This window comes from Gekko japonicus, unplaced genomic scaffold, assembly GCF_001447785.1.
Source record: "Gekko japonicus isolate JY-2015 unplaced genomic scaffold, Gekko_japonicus_V1.1 scaffold412, whole genome shotgun sequence".
NCBI lineage: Eukaryota > Metazoa > Chordata > Lepidosauria > Squamata > Gekkonidae > Gekko > Gekko japonicus.
The window spans coordinates 1,207-25,115 of NW_015160847.1; positions in this window are offsets into that span (position 1 = coordinate 1,207).

Consider the following 23,909-nt stretch of genomic DNA (forward strand, 5'->3'; position numbering starts at 1 on the left):
GCTCGTGCCTCTGGCAAGGTGTTTCCTTAAATAGAGGCCTCCCCCAGCAGAGGTCAGGCAGCAGCTATTCAAATTCAAATTCACCCAGGCACTCAATCACAGGCAAAACAATGCCCCTTCCACTTCCTCTCAATTACAGGCAATCCCAGTCAAACAGTGCCCGTTCCTCTCCCACACTCAATCAGCCAGGACTCTGCAAGAACTCTAAGTGCTTCCACACACTGCTAAACACAGTTTTCCCACAAAATATCCTTAGCTGAATTCTCTCAGCTGAAAGCAAGTAAAAGAAACCCACTCACCTCTCTCACAGCTCTCTCTCCTGCTCCTGCTCAGAGCTCAGCTGGTAGCAAAGGTATAAATATAAATTGTGTATAAATTGTGTATAGGTATAAATTGTGATGTAATGTATCAGCTCAGGAGGTGACCTCTGAGAGGGATGTGTTTTCCTTCCAGCCCTTCAGTCTCAGCCCCCCTGTATTATGCTGTTTTAGTAGGAATCCTTGCTGTTGGACTCAACCATTATTATCCTATCTGTAAGAGGTTTACTGTTGTGGACCATCCAGAGTTTAGTGAAAGCGAAGACTCCTTGGAGGAGGAGGGGCCCGGGGTGGCTAGCCCACAGCAAACAGCAGTAGAGCAACTGATCTCCTGGTTAGAGAGATCAGTTTCCTTGGAGAAAATGGCCGCTTTGGAAGGTGAACTCTATGACATTATACTTTGGAAGGTGAACTCTATGACAATAAGTACTATTCAGGGTTTTCAATTGTGGAATAGAAGTATCTTGATTGTTAAACTAAATAGCAAGAAACTATAAATCAAAGTTTAAGTCAAGTGAAGGCAACTCGAGAAGTATCCAGTTTAATGTTCAAATATGATATGGCCGGATCAGAAATCAGAAGTGAATGTAACAGTAGAAATCAACACATGTATTTAGCACTAGTGGAAGCCTTACTTCCTCTCCCACACAAGCTGTGTAGCATTGTTAATCCCTAAAGTGCCTTGGGAGATCTAAGATATGAGGCCATTGGCAAAAGATGGGGTCCAGAGCTGCTCAGCAAACTCAATCATGTTGATAAAAGGCCAAAGACTGAATCTGAATTAAAATTATAAATCTCCCTTTGGACCTTTTTCTACTTCAAATAGCAGGAAAAGAGGCCCTCCTATCTCGCTAACAGCCTTAATTACCAGAGTGCTGCAGCTTTTAAGGATCTCAGGCCTGAGAATAATTGACCTCTTGCTCCAGTCACACACACAAAGCAACATGAAACAGAGCATTAGTGTCACAAGTAGTAAAACAGGAAAAGGAACACCAAGGCGGGAAGTGAGTAGGTCTGTCACACTACAGAGGCCAGACAATACGTGAGTTGGTATCTCCATAAGGAAGTACACAAAAGTTTGAATCATCCCAATTCATGATTACCAACCTCCAGATGGCCTGGAGCACTCCTGGAATTACAATTGATCTACAGACTACAGAGATCAGTTCCCCTGGGGAAAATGGGAACTTTGGAGGATCGAGTCCATGGCACCTGCTGAGCTCTTCCCCTTCCCCTTCCCCAAACTCCACCCTTTCCAGGCACTGCCCCCAGATCTCCAGGAATTTCATCTCAGTTTTACATTGTGGGCGATTTCTCACTAGAGCTGCCTCGCAGCACAGCGCCGTTTGCCCCAACACAAACATGTCAATTTCACACCCGAGGCTGTGGGGCTGCATTTGACTCCGGGCTTCACCCGATTTCCTCCGCAGTTTCATGATCCTCAAAAACCAGGATCACGAAACTGCGGAGGAAATTGGGCGAAGCCCAGAGTCAAAATGCAACCCCGGAGTTTCGGGTGTGAAATTGACATGTTTGTGTTGGGGCAAACGGCGGCTGTGCTGCAAGGCAGCTCTAGTGAGAAATCGCCCTGTGATTTTCTATGGTAGTGAACCTAGTCATGGCACCCACAAGGTGTCATGGCTCTTGCCAGTATGTCTCATGCTATCCACCTGCTTCTTGAGGATAAAATACAAAGGATTTTGAATGGAACAAAAAGGGAAGTTTAGGGTTGCTTGCTATGAGCTGACTGACTAGGAAGCCGCTGATTTCCTTCTAGGCAGGGGCTCATAGGTGTGTGTCATCTGTTTGGCCTCATATACAGACTCTCTGGGCTTGAAATTTTCTCTGTGTGGCCCACAGGAAGCAAACTCTTCTTTTTCTTTGGAGAATGAAACCAAACATCACATGTTTCGCGAAAGAAAGACGTGATTCCAGTCTTCCTCTGCTTTCTTGGTGTTAAGTCGCCCGCTTAACAAAGGAGTCGGAGAGTGATTCAGCAAAAGATCAGCTTTATTCAACAACTCGTACTCAACTCCAAACAGATCAACTCTGATAGCCAGAACAGCTTTTGCATTGTTCTTCTTTTAAACTCTCCCGACTATTGTAGCCACACCCTACTATACATTACCAAACAATAAGATTGTATACATAATGACCAATCACAGATGTTCCCGCTCAGGGAGCTGGCTGGCACTTGATTGGTTGGTTCTTCCTGGGCTACCAATGCGATTGGAGGGATTAGGATCCTAGCCCAGGACGAAGCTTAACATGGTGATTCAATAGGGTGATTCACATACAGTTGTCATTGCATTGAATACACCACACTTGGTGCTTCAGTAAATGAGGTAAATATCTACAGGAAGCACCTATCTTGAAGTAGCTGCCTCATCATTGGAGGATGCTTAGCTTGCAGCCTCTTATGGTAGCCATTTTGTATTGGCCCTAACCACGTGGCACCCATTTCGTATTGCCTCTATCCCTATGGGTACCACTCACTAGACTTTTTAAAAATTCCAAAAGTTCTTATGAGATCAAGAAGGTAGGGACCCCCTCTTCTAAGGGTGTTAGGAAGGTTTAGGTAAGATCTACACCCAACCCTCACTGTGTGATGTATGTGATCCAAGGTTCCAAACTGTCTCCCACAGTCAATTCAGATCTGTGGTATCTCAGTGACTGGGGAAAAGGTATTGTGAAACTGTATCCATGATATGCATATTAATTTTTATACATCCTCCTGCGTCTTAAATTATAACCCAGGGAAGTAAAAAACAGCTTTAAAAAGAATGAGTGGAACTGCTTCGATTAAAATGTTTAAAAGTAGAAAAATCCTCTCAGTGTGTTGTGCAAATGTAAACATCTGTTTATAGGGAGGAGAATGAGAGGGAAAATGTCTATGTAATATTTGGCAGTGAACATTAGAGAACACCTGTGAGCACATTTGTGCTAACAATCTGCTCAATGATAAGGTTTATGTTCCCTTCTATAAATAATAATTCACATTTTTGATAACCTTCTAATTGTCACGTTAAACCTTCAACTGCTCTGAATAACTCATGACAAGATCAGCTGTGCCAATAACACAGAGACCACAGTCTTCTCCAAGAGACAGCACCCGTGTCACTTCTCACTCTCAGCAACGCAACCTCTGCCATCTACATAGAATGTGGTTATTTATATGCAAAATCTGTTGGTAGATTCTCATCTGCTTACGCATCTCTGAAGCATCTAATAAAATGCCTAAATACATAACAGATGGGAACCTTGCCCTGTGATGAATGTGTGATGGGCACAGATCTGTCATCACATCATTCACAAACACATTTTTTCATTAGTTTTGTGTGCTGCATACTTCACTTCAAGCGACCGATTCATGTGGTTGGGGACAGTTTGGGGGATTCATTATTTCAAAGTTAGACCCTTGTTTCTTTCCCTCCACGTATGGGTTCTTGAATATTTCCTCTATCCTTACAGAAACTTCAATATAATCTTTGTCTCTTATTGTCACTCATCTTCCACATTTAATACCATACTTAAATGAAATAATGTTTTGCTGCTCAATAGTCATTAATCAGAATTTTGTATGGAGTAGACATTTTGAGTGGCCAATATGTATGCAGATAGGCAGAGAGAATGTGCACAAAATGATTGCGTGAACAGAAAATTATTCACATTATCCATTAACATACAAATGATACTGTTCATTTATCTGAAAGATTTCTTGTCTTATCTGGGGGGAGGGGCAGATTTCTTGCATCAGCCTATTTTATTTCTCCAAGTGATGTTGGCGAATGTAGATTCCTTTGAGAGATTTGTCCATTGCCAAGTAAATCTGCATAAAGTGCAAGTCCAAATATGTTTTCTCGGAAGTATTCTCATTGAGTTCAATGTGACTAAGTGTGTACAGAATTACAACCATGGTTACCTAAGGGACCTGTGTACATTGACTTACATTGACTGTGAAAATATGAACTGCCCAGGGCTACAAAATGCTCATGGCTGAGCAACAGCAGTCCCCAAAGTATTGACCAGGCATTGTGCGGAATACCCACAAGCAACCTGCTCACTAGCACATTTTCTGTTCTGCTGCCTCCGTTCTAGCAAGGAGGAGCAACCTGGTCATCTCTCCCCCCCTCCCCATCTCTGGCAGGGGTAGGGGACTGGTCTTAGTCCACTGTCACCACTTAGAGAGAGAGTACAGGCAAGCTAGTAGGCTACTGATGCTCCCCCATTTTTCCAGAACTGGGAGAGAAAACTGAGGCAGTAGAAACAAGGACAAGCAAGCAAGCAAAGGCAAGGAGGAGAAGTTCTGGCACCCTAGGATGGTGAGCCTGCTATGGGAGGAGTTCCTGCTGTCCAGATTTGATGGGGCATTCATTGCAGGCATATTGTCCAAGAGCCTCCCAAAGCTTCAGCACTAGAAAGAGCCTGTTTAGGCAATCCTAAAGATACTGGGGTGGATCCTACCCCATCCTACTACTCCACTGAGCAAAGTTTGAAGCCTTCCTCCAGCCTAAGGAGCTTTCTTCCAAGTAAAATGGTTCTTCCATTGGAGGAAGAGCTGCTTAAGTTGGAGGAAGGCTCCTTAGCCTGGAGGAAGACACCTTGGAGGATGGTTGGATCCACCCCACTCTGGCTGCAAACTTCCAAAAGGAAATAATATCAAGTGTTGTGAGTGCATTACTAATATTTTTCCTCTTGCTTTAGCATCCACACTGCAAAACAATATTTGACCACATATTTGGCTGCAACACACATTTCCCCCTCAAGGGGAGAGAACCAGAGTGGAGAACCAGTTGAGTCTACTTGTATTTTCTAATACTTTCCTCCTATCGTTTCTTGAAGCTGCTAGTAGAATACCAAGAATAGAGTGAAGGCTCAAGCTGTTCCCCCTCCCCATTTTAAAAATGAGCAAAGTTCACTTGGTGGTGGTAGTTATCACCCGTGAAATGTACTGCCTGAACAGATGTGGATGGCCCGTGTACAGTTCTGGTCACCACACCTCAAAAAGGATATTATAGCATTGGGAAATGTGCAGAAAAGGGCAACTAGAATGATAAAAAGTTTGGAACACTTTCCCTATGAAGAAAGGTTAAAGCGCTAGGGGTTCTTTAGCTTGGAGAAATGATGACTGAGGGGTGACATGATTGAGGTTTTTTAAGATTATGCATGGGATAGAGCAGGTAGAGAAATAAGTCCTTTTTCCCTTTCTCACAAAACAAGAACTCGTGGGCACTCCATGAAATTACTGAGCAGTCGGGTTAGAACAGATAGAAGGAAGTACTTCTTCACCCGAAGAGTGATTAACACATGGAAATCACTGCCATAGGAGGTGGTAGCAGCTACAAGCATGGATGGCTTCAAGAGGGAATTAGATAAACATATGGAGCAGAGATCCATCCGTGACTGTTAGCCACAAGGTATAGATAGGAACTCTGGGGAAAGTGATGCTCTGTATTCTTGGTGCTTGGGGGGGGGGCAACAGTGAGAAAGCTTCTGGTGTCCTGGCCCCACTTCTGGACCTCCTGATGGCACCTGGTATTTTTGGCCACTGTGTGACAGAGTGTTGGACTGAATGGGCCATTGGCCGGATCCAACATTGGCTTCTCTTATGTTCTTACATACTTAATGGGAAAGTTCCCAATGCACTGCTGTCATGGAGGGTAGGAGCCAGCCAAGCACCAGTGGTTTTGCTAGCGCTCGGGGACTACTTGGCTCAGACCTGGCCAGAGGTGGCAATAATGGGGGCTGGCTCGCTGGCCCTACTCACAAATTAGTCATTGGCTAGGTCCAAAGTAAAGGTTCCAGATCTAGATCGGAGCAGACGCCCCTTGACTGAGGTGACTTGCACCAAATCTGAACAGACTTGCCCCTTGACTTGTCCCTTGTTCATTTTAACATCCTGATCCACCCATCTTTCTGTATGTAACCAAGTCAGGAGTTAGGAATCACTCTGAGTTTAAAAAGAGAGAACAAATTTATACTAACAGTGGACATCTGAAGCACCCTCACACCAAAGGAGGACAAAAGAAAACTGGAAATTGTATCTGTCTATACACATTCCAGAGGATCATTTGAACCAGCAAGCTGTGTCTGCATCCTTGCCTAATCAGGCCCTTCTGTTCCAAGGAATATGAGATGAGTTTGTGAAAAAGTTTTCATAATCTCAAGGATTTATTACTCCTGAAGGGCAAGAAGTCAACATTTTTTAAAAGTCAATGCTCTTTCTTCAGAGCCTAGCGCTTGAAACCATCCTTGCCATAGGAGGCACAAGTTTCCATGTCTCTCACCAAGAATCTTCCACAATTAGAAGTAAACAACCAGAACCACAATCGGCGAGATCAAACAAGATGCTCTTCAGCAACAGTTGGCATTTTGTTTGCTTATTTCTCTCCTGCTTATTTCTGTTTCTAAATAGGAAAGCATGACCTTATAAATTAATCCATGCTGAATCTTCTGGATTGAAACTGAAAACTTGACCAGTTCCTATCCTTAGACACACTCATCACATCCAAAGGATCAGATTTCCCTGTTCTACCACCAACTGTTATACCCTATCCCTAATTCTGAAGTAAAACTTGTCAAAACTAAGGAGGATTGTTTTTTCGCTGTTCTTGGATGTTTCCAGAAGGTAATTGCAAAGTGGGGACAGCCAGAGCATCAGACTTTTTACAGCCCAAATGTGTTGATGTGTCCAATCTGTGCTGGTTTTCCCAGCTGTCCCCACCAGATGCAGGATTAGGGTGGGCCACGTCCTTCCCTGTAGCTCTGCCCACTGAACAGAGCACCTTCTGCTGTTCCAGTTTACTAGCTCTTGTGGCACAATTTTCCAGAGTTCTGAGAGATCACACATAAACAAAAAAGAATCCGCTTGGCAGAGGAAACCTCTAGGAACTGGGGTGGTAGCTTTCATCTATTTCTGGGCACGGCAGCTAAATCTACCAAAATCTATTGACATGAGCAGGAGCCTCATGGGTTTACCTACAAACCTCATCCTTTGTTCTGTTTACAGAACCCTTAAGGAACAAGGAAGCCCATATAACCAAATTAGAATTCCATGTGACTACAGATCTGCATTTTTTTGGCAAAGCAGTTTTTACTTAGGAAGCCTGATTGTAGAATCCTATGATTAGAAGGAATCTGGCCATTTTTCTAGACCCTAGTTAAAGTGCTACATACAGGACTAAACAACGCCCTATAGATTAACTTGGATTTTTTTGTTGGCTACTCTGCAGAAAAGTTAGAGAATCCCATAAGTGGAAGCTCATGCCTTAGATGGTTGCCTAGCAGCAGCAACAAGGCTACACACTGATGGTCACTGCTGGTCCTGGCTGGTGACCACAAGCCTGGCCCTGTGCAATGTCCATTCATTCTCTGCATCTGATTGAGAGTTGGGTTTTGCTGCAGAGACCTGCCCACCCTTCATCTATTTACTATATCTTTATCTTGCTTGTCAGCCAAAATTAGTTCCAAAATGGCTCATAGAACAAAAAGCATATTCATGCAGTCAATTTACACTTGCTAGTTTACAGTGTTTTGTCAAAATACATGTATGTATCAGCAGTGTAGGACTGGGAGAAATGCAAATGAACTGAAAGACATAGAAATTGGGGCAATCTGCTAAGCGATTCTGGAATTTTAACACTTCTATTGGAAACCAGAATTCAGGAGGAATGGAGAGGAGGACAAAGGAAAACAAGAAAGGAATGGGATGAGATAAATCTCTTTATCCCAAAGTGGGCCATGAAATTGCACATGCTGGCCTTTTTTAAAAAGCTTCTCACACTTCCTAGCCACTAGTATTTAGTGCAGGGGGTGAATGTAGACTTCTCAGTTTCTGGGGTGGTAGGAGCACAGGGCTGAACCTGGTCCAGGCCCAGAAATATAGAAATATAGATTACTATCTATATTAAATTATTTAAATATGAAATTATTTCCATTTCAAAAAATGCCATCAAAAATTAATCATGTGGTTTGAAAAGTATAATTTTTTCACCTCAGTCAGAGAAAGAAGACTCTGTAAGAGGGCAGGAAAGATGTCATGAAATCCTTCACTGATACAATTTGAGTGACTATTTCATTTGTGTATGAAAGGAAAACAATATTTCCTCCCCGAGTCTCTTTTCCTCATACCTTAGGCTGAAAGTGTGTGACTGGCCCAAGGTCACATAGTGTGCTTTGTGACTAAGTGGGGATGTGAACTGTGGGCTCCCCAATCTTAGACCAACACCCTAACGGCTACACCACTCACATACTGGATACTCAGTATGAATCTCCAAATACATCTCAGAATCCAGAGTAAATACTGGCTTCTCAGATACCCTGGTTTTCAAAGATGGAAGCATTTGTTTGGTTGCAGTAGGGTCAGGGACAGCAGAATTGCTTCTTTTTCTATATCTGGTGAACTAGTTTTATTTCCTTCCTTCCTGTGTATAGACACACAGAAACATACAAAAATAGCTATCCCCAGCTTTTTTTTCTGTGGGGAACGTGCCAGAATGGAGTTATGGAACCTCTTTGACAAATGAGTTTTCAGTAATCAGATTGAAAATTTCATGTTCCTCTTGAGAGTTCTGGCACCTCTTTTTCAAAAAAAGAAAAAGAAAAGTAAAAAGCCCTGGCTATTCTGATATCTTCCACTTCTTTTTCTTTATAGGTGCAAGTCTCAGGTGTCCCTCAAGGGGCGATCTTCTCTCTGATGTTATTTAATATGTGCCCCCTTGCCCAGCTGGTGCAGAGTTTCGGGCTGGGCTGTCATCGGTACCCTGATGACACCCAGCTGTTTCTGCTGATGGGCAGCTGACTGGATACCACCCCATCTACTTTGGCCAAAGGGCTTGAGGCCATAGCTGGGTGGTTGAAACAGCCAGTCTAAACTGAATCCCTCATAGACAGAGGTTCTGTGGCTGGATGAAGCTGGTGCAGGATTGGGATGCCAGCTCCAGGCTCTTGAATGGCATACCTCTAACCCTGGTGCCAGCCACCAAGAGCCTGGGTATGTACCTGGATGCCTCCTTATCTATGAAGGCTCAGGTCACAAACGTTGCCAGACTGGTGTTTCTCCAGCTGCACCACATCAGGCAACTAGCCCCCTTCCTGCCCCGCCCTGACCTAGCCACAGTAATACATGCAACAGTCCCCTCCAGGTAGATTACTGTAATGCACTCTACGCAGGGCTGCTCTTGAGGCTGACCAAGAAATTACCAGCACTGCAGGTCCTTATGGGGACCCCATCCACAGCACATAGCAAACTAGTGCTTTGCCAGCTGCACTGGCTATGAGTTGAGTACCAGATCAGGTTCAAGGTTCTGGAACTGACCTTCAAGGCCCTAAATGGTCTGGGACCAGTGTATCTTTGGGACCGCCTCTCCCTATATGCCCCCTAAAGGGCATTATGCTCTGGAGATTAGAACCTCCTCAAGATCCCTGGTCCTAAGGATATCTGGCTGTCCTTGACCAGAGCCAGGGTTTCTTTAGTTCTGGTGCTGGCCGGGTGGAACTCTGCCTCATAACATCTGAGCCCTGTGGAACCTTGAGCCCTGTGGGACCTTATGAGGTTCCACAGGGCCTATACAACATAAATGTTCAGCCAGGCCTATGCTTGAGGACAGCAACAGTTTCCCATCAAGTCTGGCCTCCCCGTCTCCTCCCCACAGAGTAAAAAGTGGAATATCCAACAGAATATTCAATGCCATCTGATTAGTCAATTAAGAGCAGCGGACTCTAATTTGGAGAACCACATTTGATTCTCCACTCCTCCACGTAAATCCAGCTGGGTGACCTTGGGTCAATCACAGTTCTCTCAGAGCTCTCTCAGCCCCACCTACCTCACAAAAAAAAAAGAAAGGTGGTGTATAAAAACCAACGCCTCCTACTCCTTCCTGTTTTTATTGTTTTAAATTTTATTTGTATGTACATATAATATTTATGAGAATGTATTTATGACTCGTTACCTGCCCTGAGCCCCAATGGGGGGAGGGTGGTATATAAATAAATAAATAATAAAGTGGTGATCGGCATTACTCTGGCCATATAAGAAACGGTCATGAGATCCGCCAGTGTTCTCTCTAAGCTCCACAGTATTATGAACAGAAATTCTACCACGTAAGCAAAAAAAGCTAGTAGCATTAAAGTTGTGAGTATACATTTAACTATCATGTAAATTAGTTTTTTAGAAAATTAATTCCATAACATTGTAAAATCTCAGAATAAATTATATTAAATTATATTTAAACTATATTTTAAGAATAATTTAAACATTATAAGAGAAGATGGAATCAAGTCAAATTACACCCACCCCTTTCCATTGTATTGGTAGACCTGGCCTTAGACCAGTGCCTCATGCTGAGCCTTAGAAAACATATCAGCACTGGGTGTGCATGTTTGTGTGCGGAACTCTTGCAATGTGCTTTGTTTTCTTTTCTTTAGTGAAATATGACAACAAGTATTACAGGTCAAGTATAACAGAGGAGGAACAATCACTGTCAGACTTAGAACCCTCCCTAAACTAACGAACAGGAAGTTGCTTAAATGTTATCAACCTGCCCCAAATATTTATTCAAATGTTTATATCCCATTTTTCCCTGTGACTCAAGGCAGCTTACAAATCACACTGAAAAGTATAATAGAGGTGTGTGTATAGAAACATTGATTTCTAAAAATCCATGCCTTCTCCTGTGATTACATTCTGATAACATGCTGTGTCTTATTTCCTCTCCCAAGCCAAATGGCCGTCCATTTGGCCAGAGAAACTTTATAACCATGCCATATAACCACACATTCTTTCACACCTCTAAGTGGAAGAGCTAGACTTCAAGGCGCCTGCTTTAAGGCTACATGGGCCATGTCATGTACATCATGGAGAAGCTGGAAGTTGGGTCACCTGACTGCAGGAGGAGTTCCCACACTTCTAGCCTATCCCCACACGTAGCCATGACAACCAACAATTGGGCACACCCATGCCCACTCGCAATTGGCTAATAGCCACATCTAATTTGTGACTGGAATTGGGGTATAATTGTTTGATCCCAATGAGAGAGACTCTCTTAGCCTGCTCTCTGCTCCAGTTCTCTCTGCTTGTTTTATGGCACCTAGAAATGCTGTCTCGTGAGAGACAAAGAACTGCTTGTGAATTAGACCACATGCTTGAGCAAAGATGGACTTATCCTTCAAAATCCCTTGGACTGTTTGGATATTCCTGAACTTGGTAAATATGTAACTTTTACTGTGTAGTTAAGGCAAATCGCCTTAGGTTTGTTATTTTGGTAAACTCTGGTAGTCTGTACTAAGCTCTGTACTAAATAAAGATTCCTCTGATTGTTAAAATTGTCTTTGATGTTGTACCTGAATTCCAAGGCTAAATCTCGTGGTCTAAACGCTCACCATATACGCTACTATTGGAGAGTAAAAAGTGTGCATCTCTGGCAATGAGTTGCTAATGTGTTAAGTTCCCGATGCCAACTGAGAGTTTAAACCTCTAATCTCAGGTTGGGGGGAACTAATGTAGAGGTTCTTGTGGCACATCATTCTGAAACCTGAGAGGGTATAGCCTACCTCTGGGTTTGTTGTTTAATGTACTGAAAAAGTACAGGATTCCCTGCCATTCCTGGACTGGCTTGGGTGGGAAAATCCTGTACAGTGTGCAAAAATAATAATAATTTCCCCTGACTCCATTGTAGCCTATGGGGACCATTATAGTCAATAGGCCCCAAAATAGGTCCAAAAATTGGACCATGGGGTCCAATTCTATGGGCCCTAGAAGATGCCTCCATCCTCCATTGTTTCCAATAGAGGAAAAAATTCTTCTGAGCAGAAGCTCACAACCCATGAGCTGCCTGTTAAAATTTTGTGCATCAGGACCCCCTAGCGCAGCTTAGAGGCAACTGTGCTGAGCACTGGCACATCCCTCCCTGCCCCCTCTCATGATCTGCCTAAATTCACAAAATCAGCACTGCTGTCAGATGGCCATCTAGCCTCTGCTTAAAAACCTCCAAAGAAGGAGAGCCCACCACCTCCCAAGGAAGCCTGTTCTAAGCTTCAGGAAGTTCTTCCAAATGCTTAGCTGAAAACTCTTTTGATTTCATTTCAACCCATTGGTTCTGGTCCGAACTTTTAGGGCAGCAGAAAACAAGTCCACTCCATCCTCTATATGATAGCATTTCAAATACTTAAAGATGGTTATCGTATCACTTCTCAGTCATCTCTCCAGGCTAAACATACCCAGTTCCTTCATGGGTATATGGGGAAGGATACATCTGCTTCTGTGTGTATGAGTGAGAGACAAAGGGCGATATCTTTGTGTGTGTTGTCATGATGCATCAGGTTCAGAGTCCATCATTCTGCTCTCCCAACTGAGAAATATAAACAGCCCAAGCTTACTCTGAATGTACAAAATCACAACACATTTAAGCACCATTGCCCAAGACCTTGGATACCTGCTTCCAGACAGAGTAGGTTGGGTTAGATGGAACATTGCTTTGTTCTGACTCATGAAAGCCCAGGATGGAATGAATTTGGTTAGGCTTTAAGGTGCCACTAGACTTCTGTTTTGTTTTACATTTTATGAAACTGTAATGTTTTTAAATGTACAATTTAATGTACAATGTACAATGAGCAAGCTCCCTAGACTCCCCAGTCTGACCCTGCAATCATTCCACACAGGCGACCACCCTTGCTTATTTATGCCCTAGACAGCAAAATGAGAATTCTGCTAGTTTATCCAAACTGCCTCGACTGAGTTTGAACAGGACTAGGGTTTAGCTGGGATTTTGGCAAGGGTCTGCTCGTTTAACAGCACTCTGTTGCAAGAGGCTGCATTTGTTTTCAAAAACGTTGATTTATGCTTTCATTTAATGTTCCATTTCAAGCTAGATTCCAATGGAAAATTTCCATCTTGTTTCTGCTCCCCCCCCCCAAATTCTGTTAATCCTTCTGCTCGTCTCAAAGCCCATAAAGGCTATGGGACCTGAGCAGCTGTTTTGCTAACTGTGCTTTCAGTCTGCCAAGTTGCTAATATCCCAGCATGCCCTTGTAAAGATTATCACTCCTCTCCACTTTCCCTCTTTATTGCAGGACAACCAAGTTCATTGCCAAATTACCAATGAGAAGAACAAATCTTTCACAAAAAGTGTTGTGCTAACTGAATGGGTGGTATTGTTATAGACCTCACCATATCCATCAAAAAGACTGTTTTTTAATATATAAAGAAGAAGCCATTAAATTCCCATCTGAGATAGGAGATGACTTCACCAAACCTCACACTGAGATTTAACCTCCTTGTATTAAGCCTGAAAATAAAGCGCTCGGCCTCTGGTTTTCCCACTGTGATTTGACCTTGTCAGGTTTGGACAGTACAATAAAAATCCATCAAATGTGGAATTAAAGATTCAGGTTGCTCGCTATCATGATTTATGCATCTGCATTTGATCAGTTCTTCTCATGTCATGGTAAAGGAAAATAAGTATTTTAATTGTGCCTGTGTGTGGGTCTCTGCCTTTGCAAAAGTCCAGGATTACCTATTAAATATATACATGCAGCTACCTTCTCTGGCCAGGAAAAAAGAGCTTCTTTTCAAATAATGTCCCATGGCAAGATTCAAACAGATGGATTAGAGCCTTAGATATTTTCCATATGTGAAGATATACAAGATACTTTTGTGAAATTTCCATCTTTTATACAAGACAGTCTTTTGGAGGCGGCGTTTTAACTAAAACCTTGATCGTTTGTGAACAGTGAAAATCCCAGAGCACTCCGTAGACGTGTAGGTGGCCATTTATCCACACCCTGGCCAAAGGCCAGCTTTTAACTTGGGCAATGAAATTCTGAATAAGAAAAATTCCCCTAGTAGTCTGGACTGGAAAGGCTGGGTTTCGTTTTCCTTCCACACCCACTGGACTTCAAGGAGAGAACAAGAAGATGGGGGGGGGGTGCACTAGTTTGACTGTGAGACAAGAAGACTAGACAAGGGACTAACTTGGCAGTTAGCCAGATGCTATAAATTACTACAGATGTTATTTAGTGAGGAAAGGCAAGTCTATCTCTTGGACTCCTCAGAGGATACTGGCCATGTCCGTCAAGCAACCGTTAGCTTGGGACCCCCATGACTACCACTCCCATCAGAAGAGTAATTTGTCTCCATTGGGCTACATCCACATATCACTGGATACAGTATATATGTGCGTGTGTATGTGTACATGTGTGACTGTGTGTGTCTCTGTGTGCACGTGCACGTGCACGTGTGCTTGTGTGCTCGTGTGCTTGCCTGAAAGTCATGGTGACTTCTGGCAACCCCTACTGGGGGCTTGGGCATTTATCAGAGAGTTGGCTTGAATAGCCTGCCTCTGAATCCCGCCTCTGGTATTCCTTGGAGGTCGCCATTCCAAGTACTTGCCAAAGTTGGCCCTGCTTCGCTTCCAAGATCTGATGAGATCAGGCTTGCTTGGGCTATCCAGGTCAGGGCAAAGCTGATGCTTTCTGAAGCCGATAGAAAATGTTGAAGATGTGGAGATAAATTAGGAATTGCAGCATATTTGGTGGATGTGTCCCAAAGGTCAAGGTATTTTGCTAAAGGATTTTGTGCTGTAATAACAAAATTATGGGTATTGGTATTCCTAAGGATCCAGCTATTCTTTATTTTGTTTGTTGGCTTTTGCTAAATTAATGATAACCAAACAATGGCTTCAAAAGTATTTACCAGTAGAAATAGCTTAACTTTTTAAAATCTGGGAAACAGTGGATTCAGATTGTCTCCATTTTGCTGGTGGTGGCTACAAGCATGGACGGCTTCAAGAGGGAATTAGATAAACATATGGAGCAGAGATCCATCAGTAGCTATTAGCCACAAGGTATAGATAGGAACTCTGGGGCAAGTGATGCTCTGTATTCTTGGTGCTTGGAGAGGACACAACAGTGGGAGAACTTCTAGTGTCCTGGCCCTACTGATGGACCTTCTGATGGTCACTGTGTGACAGAGTGTTGGACCCAATGGGCCATTGGCCTGATCCAATGTTGGCTTCTCTTATGTTCTTATGCTCTGAGTAGTGTAAAACAATTTACTTTTGAAGGAATGTATTAAATGTATGACTTCTTGTAATCACCACAGATACATCAGCAAACCTTCAGACTATGATATAAGTACTCAATTTTTAGATTAATGAGAATTTACCATTATTGCTGCTTAGCAAGTTGCTGTACACTAATCTAAATATGTGATTTTATATGCCTTGGAAAATAATATTAATAAAAATAGCAGCCCAGTCTGTGGGGTGCCAGTGCTAAGCTGTATTCAATTAACTTCATAAGAACATAAGAAGAGTCATACGGCTGATGGCGGCACGCTAGCAGACTCACCTCCCGGACCTCCCGCGGGTGAAGCTGCGCTCCAGCCGAAGGAGGGGGTGTGCAGGCTCACTACTCCCCCAGGGACCCGGTTGAAGGGACCCTGGCCATGGAGCTTTTGAGAGGTTACCTCTTCGATGGTGTAAAGCTGGAGAACTGAGGCACCTCTCCACTCTGACAGTTCTTCATGCTGAGAGACCGAATGGACTAAGTGACGCTGACCGGGGCAAACGCCGGAGATTGAGCGTTAGAAATGGAGTGTAAATGAGGTCTGTGGATCGATTATGAACGTGAGTCATTTAAGCATTGATTAAAAAGAAAAGAAGCTCCCCACCCCCACCCCACGGAACAGAAGACAAGGCGAGCGGGGGAGGGACGCCTCTGAAGCGCATAGACTTTAGAGCGATTGAGGGGGGGAGCGGAAGTATAAATGGTTAAAGCTGCTAAGGAGTACTTACCAAGGCGAGTGGTAAGTTTTGCTAAAGTAAAAGTTTGCGAAAGTAAACAAAGCGAAAAAGATGGCGGGGAAGAGGACGGAGAAAGAGAAACATCTGAAATTGAAAGTAACTGAGAGCCCAAAACCATAAGGAGCCAACGAGCCGGCAAAGACTTTGGCAGACTCCATGCGCCACCTGCTGGACCAAATGAATAATCTCAAAGAGCAGATTACATTAATGACCCAGTGTATCACCACTCAACAAAATCAGATAAGCGAGACTCTGAAAATGATGAATCAAACAAATGAGAAGGTGAAAGAAGTGGACGCCACTACCCAAAAGGTGAAGAAGAAAGTACAAAAATTGGAAAAGAAGCAAGTTTCTACAGAAGAGCAGTTGCTACAATTACAAATGGAAAAGGATAATATGATCCTTCGCTTTCAGGACATGCCAGAGACTAAGGGAGAGAATCTGAAGGAAATGATGAGTGAAATACTGGCCCCAGTGACAGAGATTAAGGCGGAATTTTTGCTAAGCGAAATGGATGTGGCCAATAGGTCATATTCAGGATACATAAAGAAAAATAATCTGCCTGGGGAAATTGTCGTAAGATTCTCGAAGAGGCATGTAAGGGATACAATCCTGAAAGCAGTATCTGGAGCACCCCTGAGAGCTGGGGAGAGTGTTATCAGAGTACTGAAGGATATTCCATTTGAAATAAGACAGCAGAGAAAGAAATATAAAGACCTTGTACTTTTTTTCCAAACAAATTCAATTGGATATAGATGGCTAACTCCAGAAGACGTCACCTTCAAAATCAAGGATAAAAAAGAAAAGATTGACTCTGTTCTGAAAGCGAGAGAATTTTTAGGAGTCCATCTGGGAGGGCCAGAGGAGGAAGAAAAAGAAGAGGACAGCAAGTCCAGTGGTGAGCTGGACTCGGGTTCTTCCGGAGAGGACTCTCTGTCAGAGAAAGGGGCAGCAGCTCCTAAAAGTCCTTATAAGTTACGGAAGAGACTGGACAAGAAGAAGTGAAGGCTGAAGGACTCTGAATTGTGCCTTTGAAAATTTTAAAAAAAAAAAAAGAACATAAGAAGAGCATCCTGTCTCACACAGTGGCCAACCAGTTCCTCTGGAGGGCCAATAACAGAGCATAGAGGCTGAGGCCTTCTCCTGATGTTGCCTCTTGCCTCTGTGATTCAGGGGATTAATGCCATTGATAGACTTATCCTCCATGATTCTAATCCCCTTTTAAAGCTGTTTATTCTTGTGGCCATCACTACATCCTCTGGTGGCAAATTCCACGTTTTAATCACTCTCTGTGTAAAGCAGTATTTCCTTTAGTCCATCCTAAACCTACTGCCCTTCAGCTTCATTGGATGCCCTTGAGTTCTAGTATTTTGGGAGAGGGAGAAAAATTTCTCTTTGTCAACTCTCTCCACCCCATGCATAATTTTATGTACCTCTATCATGTCCCCCTTAGTTGTCTCTTTTCTAAACGGAAAAGTCCAAGACTCTTCAGCTTTTCTTCATAGGGAAGGTGCGCCAATCCCCTAATTATCTTGGTTGCCCTCCTCTGTACTGTTTCCTGCTCTTCACTTTCCATTCAGTCTATAGTACCAAACAAACTGTTCCCCTCTAAGATGAGTTAGTGTGAGCTAGCTCACAGTTTTTTAGCCTCTGGCTCACACATTTTTGTCTTAGCTCAGGAAGGATGGCTCCAGAGCAAACTAATTTATGCAGAGGCCAAATTGCTCGCTCACAACTTTAATGCCAGTAGCTCACAAAGTAGAATTTTTGCTCACAAGACTCCATAGCTTAGAGAGAGCACTGCACAAGAGGGCAAGTAATGGTTCTCAGCTTGGAACCCCACAGCAGAATTCTATTCAGATGAATAGCCAATCAGAAAATTTCAGTTCTTCTTGAAGCTCACAGCAGCTCTTGTAGATGCTATGATCTGCCTTTCTTCCCACAGGGTAAGACAAGATGTGGACAGATTGACAAAGTGACCTTATGCACAGTGGATCCTGTGCCTACCCAGAGCCATCCTGTGCATTAGGTGGACCTAGGTGATTTCCTAGGGTACCAGAGGGCAGGGGGCACAAAAAGAGCCTTGCCAGTGGTAAGCAGCAGCTGCGAGTGGTGCCCCTGGCCCCAGCATAGGGTTCCCAGGCTGAGACTGGCAACTGACAAGGGTGGAGTGGGGACACGGTGTGAGGGGGGGCAGCACTGCCAGCACAATGATGTAACATTTTTTGGGGGGGAAACAACAACAGTAGCTCTAGGAATCACTGGAAACTCTACCATAGGTATTCCCCATAAGTGATGTTGTTTTACAGGTGACATCAGGTTTTTTATTTTAATTTATTTTAATTTATTTTTTATTTATCAAATTTATATCCCATTCCCTCTCCCTTGAATGGGACTCGGGGCAGCTAAATGCATTTAAAATACACCAATAAAAACAATACAGAGATACAATAAATAGTCTTTAAAATATAAAATGGTTAAAAATCTATCTCCATTAAAATCTATCCACTATTAAGCAGGGTAGGATACTTGGATGGTGAAGACACAGCTGAAATATATCAGCTGCCTGGTGGATCACAATCACCTAAAGGCTGCCTGAAAAAGAGTAGCTTTGCATGCCCTGTGGAACCTAGAGAGGTCCCGCAAGGCATGCACTTCTTTGGGCAGCTGTTTCCACAGGATGGGGGCCACTACTGAGAAGGCCCTCACTGTTGTTGACACATGCCAGGCAGTTCGTGGACCAGGGACCTTGAATACATTCTGAGATGAAGATCGGAGAAGACAGAGAGGATCATGCTGGGAGTCTGTGAGGTTCCCGCCACCACCACTCCAGTGGGAAACAGGAACTCAGGGCAGGGAATGTCCCACCTGACTGGGGACTTGTCAGCCCTTTGCCCAATGCTCCAATCTGGGTGCATGGCATGGGATTGCCAGTGGTGCTGGCTACTGGGGACTCCTCATACAACCTGCCTTCCCCAGCCCACCTTCCCTGCCCAAACAGAGACTGTGACAATCAGCATGGGATGGAAGGGGACTTACCTGAAGAAAGAGAAAGGCCCAGGCCTCGTTGCCAGGCCTCGTCATCAAGCCAGTGATGTCCAGCTGACACTCTGTTACTTGGGCAAAAAACTCTATGGTAAAACAATTTTTTACTATACAGTTTTTGCCCAAATATTAGAGCATTGCCTGGACATTGCTCATGTGATGACATTATTTGCTGTGCAACACCAGTGACGAGGCCTGGGTCCCCCCCCCCCGCCAGCCAGCTGATTGATGGCTGCGGGCAGGGCCTGTCAGCAGGGGACCTCCGCCTCCACTGGGAGGTCTGGCAACCCTACTAGGGCATGAGAACTCCTTGGGCCAGCTCTGGTTCCACATTTTACTGTGTACTGTAATCTCGGTTTGCTTGGATATATTTGCTTGATCTAGAAGGCTAGCAAATTTGATCTGTCTCTGCCCCCCCCCCCCTTTTTGGAGGCAAAAATATATATATTAGCATTTTGAAACTGAAATATATACTCATTGGAGTCTGGTATTTAAAAATATTTAGCCTACCTCTACCTTATGATCCATTTTTGAATTTAGCTTTTATGTGAGCCATCAATGTTTCAGGATTTCTAGAGAAAAGCTTTCAGCATCACATTAAATTTAATCACTGAAGAAATAACTGAAAATGAGCAATGGAACTGTTGTCAGCAGGATTCAAGTTCCTAATGTTACGACACTCGAAACAATGCAGGAATGTCCAACTGTTAATTGTGCACTAATGGTACTGCATTTGATCACAGAAAGAATGAGATGAATGAGTGAAGAATCAAGTAAGCACTCCCAAATATCAGTGAAGATTTTGCCAAGATATGCATATCTCTTTGGTCACAATACATCTGAATATTTTACTTGGGTCAACTAGTCACAGAATTTATAGCAACCACTGGGTTTTCAGATTTTTGACTGTGTGCCTACTTCAAAAGCTAATTCAGATGTTTAGGGGAGCTTAAAATAGAATTTAAGTGGTACCCCCCCACACCCTGTGTCTACTGCAAACATTAAAATCAGTCATTGGACATCCCCTCAGACTGGTGTACTGCAAATACTAAATCAAAATGTCATTTGTAGTTCGTTGTAAAAACTGATTCTCTTTTTTATTTTTACTACAAATTGTTTGAGATTAGTGAGGGCTGTGAAAATTAAAACACGTAGCTCGTTTTTGTAAATATGATTCATTCACCAAAGTTTATCCCCCCCAAAAAAAATCTACAAAAGGGTGGATCAAAAACATTCTGCAAGTCAACCACACTGAGAGAGTGGTATTTTGAGAACTATTTATCGATGTCCATCACTTTTGCACTAACCCTATTTAACAAACTGTAACCAATGACTTCAAAAACATCCTGAAAATATCTGTCAGTCCATCAGGCTTAGAGGCAAATATCACAATAAATAATAACATGGCTGTTATAATTTGATCAAATGTCTTCTGGTTTCGGGGCATGTTACCTTCAAACACATAACTGGCCTGGCATTTCAGGTTTTCATGGGCAAGTGAATCTGAAATGGGACTAGTTCACACAACCACATTGCATGGGGCCAGCTATTTTGTCTCTGTCTTTTAACAAGGCACCATGGTTTTACAGTTAGTGGGTTATCTACCTCATTGGGTTTCTCTGATTCTTTTGATATTGTTTGGAAAATAATTGCATAGGTTTTACTGTAACCCTTTGCCGCCTGCTTCAGATGCAATCAGAAGCTATTTGAAAGTATGTGGAACATTTCCTTGCAACTATTGTAGTAGCTGGGGACTTCTTGGCAACCATTACTGAGTGATTCGGGTTGCCATTCCCCCCATGGGGGCAGGGGTTTACCCACTTTTGGGGGGCCCAGTCTGCCATCAGCTGGGGGGGCTTGGCGCAATGGTTACCATAGAGGGTTTTTTCCCTCAAATGCTAGAGCGTCCCTCTGCAACGTGTCCTGTGCAATGATGTCACTTCTGGGTGATGTCATTGGGGCACATGCAGTTTGCGCACACACCAAAAAGTCCTAGGAATGGAGAGGGACCCCTCCCATCAGCAGCCAGGTAAGACCTGGCAACCCTATGAGTGGTAGCTGAGGACAAGGCCCTGGCCCATGTGCTTCTGGGCTGTCACCATCAAGAGACAACAGAAGGGGGCTGGAGATCCTGGTTCATGTGGGCTGCAGGTGTCGTAGTAGCTTGCACAGATACAGAAAAAGGCTCCAGATCACATGGTATAGAAGCCATAGTTTTGTATCTGCTTGAAGCCTATGTAACTCCTAGGAACTAGAGGGGTAGAGTCAGTAAATGGAGGTTAGCAGCAGAATGTAGGGTTGCCAGCCTCCAGGTGGGGCCTGGAGAACTGCAGTTACAACTGATCTCCAGACAAGAGAGGTCAGTTTCCCTGGAGAAAATGGCTGTTTTGGAGGGTGGACTCTGTGCCATTATGCCCCGCTGAGGTCCCTCTCGTCTCCAAGCCATGTTCTCCCCAAGCTTCACCCCCAAATCTCCAGGAATTTCGCAACCTGGAGTTGGCAGCTCCAAGAGGGCTTTACAAAAGAACCAAAAAGCTGCCAACAAGTGCTACAAATGTATTCAGACAAAAGTCACAAAATGCATTTGAATATCAGTACAAAATTAGTACAAAGATCAATCCGATCCATGTGAGTAATTAGAAGTCCTTAATGCAGAGTGATAAGTCATTGACAAAATTCTCCGGAGTACACTTTTGTTTCGTGAGTACTTCCTCTGAACTCATTCAGGTTTACCTTATAATAATAACAACAATTATAAAGAACTTCCAAACAATAAAATTTCAGTACATACAATGATGCGACTTCCATTCGCTTATTCATTGTAGAATACAAAGAAACAATTTCTACAAAGTGAATACATACAATTGGGTACATATAAATTCATAAAAACATTCCACCATGCTATTACATCTTTATCTGTCACACAGGTATCTTCACAACGGGCAACATACTGAAGACGGTCAAGCCTTGTGTAACTATTTTCCTTTTTTAAATACATTCACCGACCCTATTCTTCCATCCCCTAAAGATATACCACACAAATTCACAAAGCTTCCAATTTTCAACCTACAAAATTACAAAAGAGGGCTGCCAACCAACTAGGAAGCTGAATAAGATTTCCTGGGCTCTTATCGCCTTGTATAATGTAATTGAAAAGTGACATTGAAAATATTAAAAGTTAATTGCTAAAAGAGGGGAATAAATTTAGTATGACTGGTATTACTATTGGTATTACTATTGTTATTATTAAGGTTGCCAGGTCCCTCCTGGTAACTGGCAGGGAGGGGTGGGACTTACCAGGAGCAGGAGGGAGGCCCAGGTGACATTGCTGGCAATATGGCTACATCACTTCTGTATGTACCGGAAGTGATGTCATCACAGTGTGATGTCATCACAATGCTCTGGTATCTGGGCAAAAACTCTATGGTAAAAAAAATGACTTCTACCATGAGCCTACGGGGAGGGCGGGATAAAAGTACAAATAATAATAAATAAATAAATAAATAGAGTTTTAGCCCAAATACCAGAGCATCAGTCAGACATTGCTGAAGTGATCACTTCCGGTGCAGACTGGAAGTAATGTCACCACATTGCCAGTGATTTGACCTGAGCCTCCCTCTCCCTCCTGGTAAGTCTCCCCTGCTGGCCAGCTGATCCATGGCAGGGGGTACGGGCAGGGGAGCCCCCCCCTCCCCGGGGGGGGGGGGGGCTGGCAACACTAGTTATTACAAGGCTGTATTTCCCAAGCTGAAGCCTGGTTTCTGCGATGTCCAGTTTGTTCGTTTTTGCAAGAGGTCTACTCTGGCACTTGGTGAACCAGAAATGTTGGACTTGGGTTGCCACACTATGGCAACTGGCAGGAGCTTGGAGGCAGGGATAGAGGGGGGCAATTCCTAAGGCTATGTGATGGCACTTCTGATTTTCCCCCAGAAGTGACATCATGCTACAAACAACGCAGCATTTTAAAAAAAATAAAATAATTCTCCCCCTGCCATTCTGTGTTGCACTGGGCAACAAGGGTTGCTGGTGGGAGGCCTCCTGCCATAGCACTAGGCCTGAGAGCCATACAGTGATCACCACAAAGTTGTATCAAGCAAGAAACAGTTCAAGTCAAAGGCATTATCAGTTGCAGGTTCCTGTTCTCTGCTGTACCTACGTGTTTAGGCCCCGGTCAGACGTGCCGGAAAACACGGGGGGGAAGCGTGGTTATTTGTGCCATCACATTCTGATGTGCTATTATGTGATCAGATGCAACGGCGGCTTCCCCGCGGCAAAGAGGATGACTGGGGAGAAAGCCGCGCGCTGGCATGATCACACCCAAGGAGTCCGCATGCAGCCCGTGACAAACCATTTGCCAGTAGGTCATCCCAGGTACTTTTTTAATGCGCATCTTTGGCGGGACGCCACAGGTTCGCCACGGGTGCGCTATGCCTCCCAGATGTTCCGGTGTGATCGCACCCGGAAAATCCGCAGGACTATTGTGCCTTCAGCACAGCAAATGCTCCATGTGAAATATTATGTTAATTTTTTTGTTCTCTGTGTTGGAGAGTTTTATTTAACTTGCATTGTCTCCCAAGTTTTGTTCCTGGTTTAGCCCCATAGAGTTCACACAGGCAGAGGTTATATATACACCTTATGAGCCTGTAAGTGCAAATAAAGAAGAAGCACAGAAATACTATGAAAATCGCTTCACACAGTGCACTGGGAGAGGAAAAAGAAGCTGTTTTGAACATATGGTGCAGTTCCA